The sequence below is a fragment of the Lissotriton vulgaris genome, unplaced genomic scaffold (assembly GCF_964263255.1).
Source record: "Lissotriton vulgaris unplaced genomic scaffold, aLisVul1.2 SCAFFOLD_4302, whole genome shotgun sequence".
NCBI classification, from domain to species: Eukaryota; Metazoa; Chordata; class Amphibia; order Caudata; family Salamandridae; genus Lissotriton; species Lissotriton vulgaris.
The window spans coordinates 81,029-91,981 of record NW_028240776.1 but is presented as its reverse complement, the minus strand read 5'-3'; the positions used below and the strand labels follow the sequence as shown (position 1 = coordinate 91,981).

At 44.8% G+C, this 10,953-nt stretch overlaps 1 pseudogene across 1 annotated transcript in view; it reads right to left on the bottom strand.

Annotated features, from left to right (window-relative positions):
• Positions 1-2,026: 2,026 nt before the first annotated feature.
• Positions 2,027-10,953, bottom strand: part of LOC147672875 (uncharacterized) — a 43,806-nt pseudogene continuing 34,879 nt past the window's right edge. The window contains exons 2-3 of the transcript XR_015303479.1: positions 10,309-10,434; positions 2,027-4,243 (exon numbers count right to left, since the gene is read on the bottom strand). The product of XR_015303479.1 is annotated as an uncharacterized LOC147672875 (transcript). The remainder of the gene's footprint in view (positions 4,244-10,308; positions 10,435-10,953) is intronic.

Below are 10,953 nucleotides of genomic sequence, written 5' to 3'. Positions count from 1 at the left end.
TCAACGCCGTCTCCTCCTCCTGCTTCAACACTTTTCGCATGCTCCGCAAGATCTACAGATGGATCCCCACCGAAACTAGGAGGGTGGTCCCCCAGGCCCTGGTCAGCAGCAGACTGGACTACGGCAATGCCCTCTACGCGGGAACCACAGCCAAACTCCAGAAGAGACTCCAACACATACAGAACACCTCCGCACAATTCATCCTCAACATACCCCGCCACAAACACATCACTGCCCACCTGAGAGACCTGCACTGGCTCCCCCGTCAACAAGAGGATCACCTTCAAGCTCCTCACTCAAGCTCACAAAGTACTCCACAACACCGGACCAGCATACCTCACCAGGCGTCTCAACTTCTACACACCGAATCGCCAGCTGTGCTCCGGCGACCTCGCCATGGCTGACGTCCCACGCATTCACAGGTCCTCCACTGGTGGCAGATCCTTCTCCTACCTCACGGCCAAGTCGTGGAAAACCCTCCCCATACAGGTGTGACAGACCCAGGACCTGCTGACCTTTAAGAGACTCCTCAAGACCTGGATGTTCGAGCAGTAGCTGCACCCCGCCCCCCCCCCCCCCCCCCCCCCCACCCCTCAGTACCTTGAGACCCTCACTGGTGATTAGCACGCTCCACAAATATTTGATTGATTGATTGACTGCTGTTGTATTTTATGATGACAATTTTATATTCAATAATGTTAACAAGTGTACAAAACACTGCACCCAAAATATATATTTTAGTCATGTTAACAAACAAGGGTGAGTAGAAACCATTGGGGTTAAAAACATTTAATACATTCATATTGTGAATTTTGTGGCAATTTGTTGATTTTTTTCAAGCACTAACATTTCTGAGTCGAGTAGAGACCTTGAGAGTATTGTAACTTTCCGATACTTAAATTACGGATTTTGTGGCACTTAGTTGATTTTTTCAAACCCTGATATATCTCCAGAGGTTGCATGTGGACAGCCTAAGTTATCCTGCAAGATTTTTTGGATGAATCCTATTGCAATTACAATTTTCGCTCTTTATGTAAAGTGAGGTTGCGTTGAAAGCTGTTCTGCAACTCAGGATCCGGCTTCCTATTCACCTGGTGTGGATGCATTTGTAGTGAGACTGACTTTCTGACTGAAACTTTTCTGGCATTCAGAGTATGAATAAGGCTTTAGTCCAGAGTAAATTCTCTCACGTGGAATGAGACTGCATTCGAAACTAAACCTTATCTGACATTCAGAACATCCATCAGGCTTTTTCACTGTGTGAGTTTGTTCATGTCAAGTGGGAAGTAATTTGTAACTACAAGTTTACTTGTATTTCGAGGACTCATAAGGATTATCCCCAGTGTGGATTCTCTCATGTTACATAAAAATGGCTTTCAGATAGAAGCTTTTCTGGCATTCGGCGCAATGAAAACTTTTCCCCCCACTGTGGAGTCTCTGATGAAGAATGAGATACCTTTTCTGAATGAATCTTTTCTGGCAGTCCCCAAAATGGAGTCTCCCATGGTTAGAGAGGAATTTCTGTCGTTCACTTTTCCCTGTGTGCGTCTGCTCATGTAGAGTGAGATTGTGTTTAAAATTGAAGCTTTTCTGGCATTCAGAGCACTGATGATCATTTCGGATTGTGTGTGTTTGCTTATGGTGCTTGTAACAATCTCAACTCTCAATCTTGTCTGTCTTTCAGAGCAGTGATAAGGTTTTTTCACAGTGTGGATTCTCACATGTTCAGTAAGAGATTCATGGTAAAAAAAGTTTTTGGCATTAAAAGCACTGATAAGGTTCCCCCAGTGTGGGTTCTTGTATGTTTAGTGAGACCGCTTTGGTCATTGAAATACTTCTGGCATTCAGACCACTCATATGGTTTTTCCTCAGGGTCAGATCTTGTATGCTGAGTGAGACTGCTTTTGTCACTGAAACATTTATGAGAGCACTGATAAGGTTTTTTACCCAGTGTGGGGTCCTGTAGGCTGAGTGAGACTTCTTTGGACTCTGAAACATTTCTGGCATTCAGAGCACTTATGGCTTTTTAGCCAGCGTGGGTTTTTGTATGTTGAGTGAAACTTTTTTTTCCACTGAAGCATTTCTGGATTCAGAGCATTGATAAGGTTTTTTCCGAGCGTGGTTTCTTGTGTGCTGACCGAGACCGCTTTGGGTACTGAAATATTTTTGGCATTCAGAGCACTGATCAGGTTTTTCCCCAGTGTGGGTTCTTGTATGCTGAATAAGAGTGCCTTTTTCACTGAAACATTTCTGACATTCGGAGCACTGGTAAGGTTTTTCCCCGGTGTGGATTCTTGTATGTTTAGTGAGTCTGCTTTTGCCACTAAAACATTTCTGGCATTCAGAGCACTGAAAAGGTTTTTCCCCAGTGTGGGTCCTTGTATGCTGAGTGAGACCACTTTGGTCACGGAAATATTTCTGGCATTCAGAGCACTGAAAAGGTTTTTCCCCAGTGTGGGTTCTTGTATGCAGGATGAGACTTCTTTTTTCACTAAAACATTTCTGGCATTCAGAGCACTGATAAGGTTTTTCCCCAGTGTGGGATACTGCATGTCGAGAAAGACTCTGTTTAGTACGAAACCTTTGCTGGCATTCAGAGCACTGATAAGGTTTTTCCCCAGTATGGATTCTCAGATGTGCAGTTAGAAGAAAATTATGTTTGAAATTCTTTTGGCATTCAGAGCACTGATAAGGTTTTTCCCTAGAGTGGATTATTGCATGTCGGAAAAGACTCTGTTTGATATAAAACCTTTTCTGGCATTCAGAGCACTGATAAGGTTTTTCCCCAGTGTGGATTCTCAAATGCTCAGTGAGATAAGATTTACGGCTGAAACTTTTTGGGCATTCAGAGCACTGAGAGAGTTTTTCCCTAGTGTGCATTCTCACATGTTCAGTGAGGTGAGATTTTCATCTGAATATTTTTTGGCACTGATCTCTTTTTTCCCTAGTTTGGGTTACTGTGCGATGAGCGAAGCTGGTGTAAACACTGATTTAGTTCTTGCAGTCCATGTTTTTATAATATTAATTTGTAGAGTTAATGCTCCAAGTTTGGTTTTCTCTTGCTTTTATGCCATGGTAAGAGTGAACCAGATTCTAGAGCCAGGGCTTGTTTAAATAATGTTCAGCATTAATCTCTAAAAGAAATTGTATGTAATCTTCGTAACACTTGAATTGAGCAAAATATATCTGGAAGCAGACCTATAATGTTTTTCGCAGATATTGGGCTTTAGGTTATGGCCTGTCCGGCAGAAAATTATTTTGTAACTGAAGTTTTTCTCACATTCATTTGTTAGGTTCTTAGCAAAGCAGTGATAAGGTTTTAATCAGATATTTACTGATTACATGTTAAGTACCTTTTTGCACTCACATAATGGTGGTAACTAAGGACGTTAGAACATGCACAGTAGTATTGTGGATCATCAGTTGCAGAACATCATTCCTGTTAACCTTCCTATACATTGAGCAAAGTTTCTAGTTTAGATGATGGAGATCTATTTACATTAGATATGACACCACAGTGTTCACTTAATTCGTTTTTATATTTAACAGTTTTACACATCACTCCTGCACAACAGATAATGTTGAGGCAATTTACATAGAATTACAGAACAGTACACATTAAAAAGGAAATATATATTTGAGATGGTCAAGAAGAAAATAAAGTGGTGAATTTTTAAGGGTTTCGTTAAAGTGAGGAGTTTTAGTCCAGGTGTTATATCCAGAGGCAGAAAGTCTCAAAGTTGCGTCACTAGATAAAACTGGTTTTTGAGCAAGGGTGATTTTGAATCTCTGTGCTTTCAGCTTCAGAGTCTTCTTTCAGTGTCTTTTCTTTGATGGTCTGCAGAAGAAACCTTTTGTTATAACTTTCTTTTATCCAGCGTGTGCTTCCTCTCAGGAATTGGATGAGTCTTTAGATGAACATTATTGTGTCATGCTGAGGCAATTTGTCTTTCTGGTACTATTTCAGAGGAGGATGCTGAAGAGACTGGTCTTTCTACATTATTTCTGATGCTGTGTGCTCTGATATGGTTCTGCTCTGGGTTAATGAAACGCCAAGTTGGAAAACTCACTTACAGGAACAGTACTTTTATCAGCTAAAAGTTCCTTACCACATCTAGATTTTGGAAACTGTTTCAAACTCAGAACGCTGGATGTCCTTAATTTTATTTAAACAATCCTTATGGCATTGACATTCAGTTGCCTGGTGCTAAATCTTGCTTTCTTCGTTTATAATTTCCATCACCTGTAGTATTAAAATAACATAGTTAATACATGTAGATTTGCAAAAATATAATTCACAAGCCAAATCAATGTAGAATTTTGAAAAATTTGAGCTAGTTTTCCAACACTATTTACAACAAGGAGTGGTGAGGGACAGAGTCTCTGAATTAAGCAGAAAGCTCTCACCCAGTCAAGAGATCAGGGCTAGATCCAACACCGTTTTTTAGCTCACTGCACCATCCCAGTTTCAGAACCTGGCTGTATGCAAATTAGTCTGTTCCTGTCCCAGTGCATGATGGGAACAGGGCAAACCAAACTACAAAAGCCAATTCTTACACTGGGAAGGAAACAAGCTCCAGGGGACCGGTTTCTGGCATTACAACCGTCTTCGGCCCGGTTTGCTTGAATCCTGATGGTGCAATGAGCAAGGGTCTCACATCTGAGAATACCCTTCCACGCTTAGGGTGGACAAAAATATTTACAACAAGGAGTGGTGAGGGACAGAGTCTCTGAATTAAGCAGAAAGCTCTCACCCAGTCAAGAGATCAGGGCTAGATCCAACACCGTTTTTTAGCTCACTGCACCATCCGAGTTTCAGAACCTGGCTGTATGCAAATTAGTCTGTTCCTGTCCCAGTGCATGATGGGAACAGGGCAAACCAAACTACAAAAGCCAATTCTTACACTGGGAAGGAAACAAGCTTCCGGGGACCGGTTTCTGGCATTACAGCCGTCTTCGGCCCGGTTTGCTTGAATCCTGATGGTGCAATGAGCAAGGGTCTCACATCTGAGAATACCCTTCCACGCTTAGGGTGGACAAAAATATTTACAACAAGGAGTGGTGAGGGACAGAGTCTCTGAATTAAGCAGAAAGCTCTCACCCAGTCAAGAGATCAGGGCTAGATCCAACACCGTTTTTTAGCTCACTGCACCATCCCAGTTTCAGAACCTGGCTGTATGCAAATTAGTCTGTTCCTGTCCCAGTGCATGATGGGAACAGGGCAAACCAAACTACAAAAGCCAATTCTTACACTGGGAAGGAAACAAGCTCCCGGGGACCGGTTTCTGGCATTACAGCCGTCTTCGGCCCGGTTTGCTTGAATCCTGATGGTGCAATGAGCAAGGGTCTCACATCTGAGAATACCCTTCCACGCTTAGGGTGGACAAAAATATTTACAACAAGGAGTGGTGAGGGACAGAGTCTCTGAATTAAGCAGAAAGCTCTCACCCAGTCAAGAGATCAGGGCTAGATCCAACACCGTTTTTTAGCTCACTGCACCATCCCAGTTTCAGAACCTGGCTGTATGCAAATTAGTCTGTTCCTGTCCCAGTGCATGATGGGAACAGGGCAAACCAAACTACAAAAGCCAATTCTTACACTGGGAAGGAAACAAGCTCCCGGGGACCGGTTTCTGGCATTACAGCCGTCTTCGGCCCGGTTTGCTTGAATCCTGATGGTGCAATGAGCAAGGGTCTCACATCTGAGAATACCTTTCCACGCGTAGGGTGGAAGGGTAGCTTGTCTCCTTTCTGGTGAAGAATTGGCTTGGTAGTTTAGTCTGCCCTGTTCCCATGATGCACTGGGCCAGGGACAGACTGATTTGCATATAGCCAGGTTCTGAGCTGGGATGGGGCAGTGAGATAAATAACGGTGATGGATCAAGCCCTGATCTTTGGACTGGGTAAGAGTGGTCTGTTTAACTCAGACACTCTGTTCATCACCACCCCCTTTTCTAAATCGTTTTTGGCCACTATAGGTGTGGCAGGGTATACTCAGACATGAGTCCCTTTCTCACTGCTCCATCAGGATTCAAGCAAGCCGGGCCGAAGAAGGCTGAAATGCCAGAAACCGGTCCCCGGTAGCTTGTCTCCTTTCTGGTGAAGAATTGGCTTGGTAGTTTAGTCTGCCCTGTTCCCATGATGCACTGGGCCAGGGACAGACTGATTCGCATATAGCCAGGTTCTGAGCTGGGATGGGGCAGTGAGATAAATAACGGTGATGGATCAAGCCCTGATCTTTGGACTGGGTAAGAGTGGTCTGTTTAACTCAGACACTCTGTTCATCACCACCCCCTTTTCTAAATAGTTTTCCAACACAGCAAAGAGTAGAATGGTAACCGGAGAGGATTTTTAAAATTTTCACAATTTTAGTAAGTTTACAAAGGTTACATGTACCCTGTGAAGTTTTATGTTATAAATCTTGTATTAAGTTTTCAATAGGAACAAGATACAAGGACCGCGAACGGTCGTTCAGGCAATGCAAAGTAGGCTTCAGTGCAATACAGGCAATCAGTTGGGAGCAGAATCTAGCCAACCATCCCTAGGGGTTCCCGGTATCACCCCAAAACAGAACACACCCACCCTCCCCCCCTGTGAAGTTTTAAAGTCATATGGGCTGGCACAAAACAGATACATAGAAATACTATTAATTAATTTGTAACTTAGATTTCTGGGACGGGAATGTCCCCTCCATGGACAACAGTTGTTTTCCCCTGCCCTGAGTTACCCACTACTTGTCTCTGGTATCTGGGATTTCGATTGATAGCCCCAGCTTCACGCTGATCCAATGTGTGTTCCGAGGCCTATGCCTAGACCTATCCCTCAACCATGGCCCTGATTACAAATCAAGCGCAATGAAATTAAGGCTTACTTTCATGTGTTCATTTAATTCCACCTGATTATCAGTTGTGAGGTTATTCTGCACCTGGATTTACCGGTAGACTGAAAAGCTGTACAAGACTTTGGCTGCAGCAGAAGCAGCCAAGACTTATGCTGTTTTTTTTACTAACTGGGGGAAACACACAATGCTTCACCCTGTTAGAACTTCCCAAGTGTCGAAAACCCTGCCTGAGGTTACACCTGTGGTCCAGCCGGCCACAGGGTGGGCTCAATTGCTGCTGTGGGGAGGGTTCTGAGGGGCTGCTCTTACCGACAGGCCAGGTGTGACCTCGATACCTTGGGACTGCTGATCTTTAGGCAACTGCAATGAAAAGGATGAGTGGGTACCCTACTAAATGCAGCCATGCACCCAGGACGAAAGAGTTCAACAAAAGCTTGTCGGTAGGCCACTGCTCTCTCGAGTGTGCCGGCATGTCCTTTGAGTGCTGGGCAGATGGAAAGGGACCTTGACAGGGCTGACTCATCCTGTGAAGGGGATAAACACTTAGGACTGAGAGCACATACGCATTGGGGTGAATGAACCGCACCTGTACTGTATTCATGCCACTCCTAAAATCCACTATAGGAGAAGAGGGGATAAGAACAGGGAGAAGGAACCTGATAATAGGGGGAGATGGATAGACATGAATAAGCGCAGCACCTGCCAACTTCACAGGCCAGAGACATTGACTTGTTTCTTATTAATTTAGTATTGGGTGCAACTGTGTGAGTAAAGTACATTTTCTTAGCAAGATAAGCAGTGTACTGGACATTCATTCTATTGAGCCTGTTAGTTTGTTGTTCAGCTCTGAGTTCAAGCAGCTTACATTACCAAGCTGAGAATTCTGAGACTGCTCGCCCTCACTAACTTGAGAGTCAAGTGCAAAAAGGGCTTGCACAGTGTAGCAGGGAGGGGGGTGTTTGTCAGGACTCACTTTGTGGGCTTTGTGGGTTTTGTGGGCTTTGTGGACTACGAAGCAGCGTCACTAGAGGACAAAAACGTGTACTGGCCCTTTAACTCGGAGCAGCACGATGAGTGGGCGGAGCCTGATCCCGACGGAGTGCCATCAAATGCAGAAGTCACTCACAGTGGCGTGTGCTTGTTCACCCGGAGGGAGTTTGGCGTGGGAGTTGCGGAGTCAAGAGGAGAACAGAGTGTGGAGATCGAGGAGTCATCGGAGGAAGAAGAGCGGAGGACGTGGAGAGAGGAGCGGTCAGAGGAGCGGAGGTCGAGGAAGGAGGAGCGGTCAGAGGCGCGGAGGTCGTGGGGAGGAAGCGGAACAACGGAGGTGACTGGAGATACTGCCCAGCTGTTGCAGGAGAAGCCAGGAGGCCAACGTCCCCACGCGTCGCCCAGCCACTCACCCAGGGGAGGTGTGTGGCTAAGCCAGGTACGAGGGAGGATTGCGGGCTGGTGGGGGAGGAGGAGCTGTCCGACTACCTTCCCCGGGTCTCCCCTCCCATAATCGGTGTTCCCCTTTGTTTTGAATCCCTGTGCACTACCCCTCACATTCCGACTGAAGTGCTGCACCGGGTCTTTTGTTTCCCTCACACCCTTCCCTGAAGATATTACTAGGGATAGTGCCTCACCAGTTATTCTTTCCTTTTCGGGGCGGTGCTGCAGAGCGGTTACACCACGGAGGAAGAGGGAGTGGCCCGGACCAGACGAAGCCTGGAAGGTCTTCGCAGGAAGGAGAAACCCAAAGAGAAGAAGAAGAAACACAGTAGAAGCAGATCCCCCAGGCGCCTTCACATTACTTGCACTGATTATCTGTATTCCACCATCCAATCTGAAATAAAACCCCCAGTTAGAAGTGGAGAAGTGTGGCTCAATGGTTAGAGCGGCAGACCCTGATGCAGAGGTCTAGCCCGGGACCAGGGTTCAATTCTAATCATAGAGTCCCACTCTGCAACTCTGGGCAATAGCTTGCTTAATCTCCACAACGGCCCCCACAATGCTAAGGATGCCTGGCCTTCACCCTGGGGGTGCCCAGGAGTGGACGCCTCACAGGGAAAGCCAGGACGGGTTCCACAGCGGTATTTGTACAAGCGCCTTGAGACCCTTGCGGGTGAGTAGTGCGCTATACGAGTATCAATTTACAGTTACTCGCACCCGCTTGTTGCCAATTCTTCCCGCCCGTGTTACACACAGCCACTCTAGGACAGGTCTCGGGACATCAAAGGAAAATTATCTCAACCCAGTAGCTCCTGCCTACACTGTGGTCCCTGAACTGGAATGAACTGGATTGAACACAAACCCTAGCAAGGTACTTTTATTACAATCTGTCAGGCTAAGGCGTTTGGTCCTTGCATGTTTCTAGACAACAGGATGTTTATTTTAACCTCAATTTTTTGTCCTGTATGACATGAGTTAACATAACCAGTAACTTGTTTGGCTGAATTTGGAGAAACAAACAAATGCAGCACACATAGCAATTTTCCTATAAATAGTCAGTGTTAAGGTAAGGGGCACATCAGCTTCTTGTCATATACAATGAATCACATACAGGCAGCAATCTAATGACCTTTTTCTCTTTTATCCACACCTCTACTTATCAATTATCCAGACTCTGGGTCTGATCTTAAGTCCAAAGGGCCGCCAGCCTTGTTTAAAGATTTCCGCTGGCTCTGCGGTGCTCTGTATCTTCAGCAGAGCCACAGCCCTTGTGCCTCCTTTGAAGGCACCATAAGATTGGTTAGTGGCTGCCATGTTTAAGGCGGCAATTAACCAACTTTTGCTTTTTTTTCAAAAACAAGCTCCCAAAGCAGGAGATTGTTTTTATAAACAAATAACTAATCACCCTCACACCCTGGGAGTTTTAACCTGGATTCATTTTCTTCCAAGGAGAGGGGTTCATTTTTTCTGTTCAGCACTAACGGGGTGTCCCTGGTGGTCCCAAATGAGAGAAAAATACATTTTTAATACGCTTTTGAATCAAGACCTATCTTGTCTGTGTTATGCATGTATCTCTAGGTCTGCTTCATTTTGTCCATCATTCTTTGTATGATCTACCTGTTACTGAGGCTTGTGTGTTTAGTACAGGTTTAGTCTCTGGGTGTTTGTGAAGGTGTATTCAAACCCTGCATTTTAACCTACACTTGTTGTTCATTCAGTGTGTTCACGCCCTTGTAATTATAAAAAGTGTGTTACGCACAACCAGATGTCTCCTTGTCATGAGTAATGTTGCATAGTTAACAGCAGCATCATTGCAAAGTATTAAGAGCCTGATTTAGAGTTCGGTGGTTGGGTTTCTCCATCACAAACGTGACAGATATCCTGGCCGTCGTATTACAAGTGCCATTGAATATAATATACCGCAGCCATTTTACGATCTTTCGTCTATCTATTTCTCTTATTTAGTTATCTTTATTTTACTCTTTGCTCTTTTCTTATTGTTTTTTCTGTTTCTCTCTATTCCTTTCTTCTTACCTTTCTTTGATTCCTTACTTAAGAGTGCTCAGCCTCGTAAAGCATTTCATCCATTCATTTGTGTTTCATCTTTTCTGTCATCGGGATGACTGCAGCGATATCTTTCCTTTTAGAATGGTAAAAATTCTATGTCAGAAACAGAGACGAGGATTCAGTTCATCTTTTTTTCCACTTTAATTCATACAGCAGCCTTTAACAAACAACTACCTTCCCTAGAAAACCATTAGGGAATGAGAAAACATTGTAACCAATCATTAAACACTCCATAAAATATAGTCCATCATCTCTGTTTATCAGTTAAGTGCGTTTCATTGTCTCCTCACTTAAATTCATAGTTAAATGCTTGGTGATTTTGCTGGTGTCTACATAGTGATCTTTAAGTTTTTGCTGTGCGCGCTCTAACGCTGCCTTTATTTTCATAGGCAGCTGCTGGAGCGCGAATCACCGTGACAGGGCTTCATGTGTGTGGTGCTGTGCACAGGCCACTAAAGGGCACTCATAGGGGACCGAGACACGTCTCAGTGCTCCTCACGCGGCTTTCAAACTTTGAAGGGGCTGCATGGGTGTGATGCTGCACAACGGTCACTAGAGGGTGGTCTTAGGGGCCCGAGGGTCATTTCAGATCTCCTTTCAAACTTTGACGGG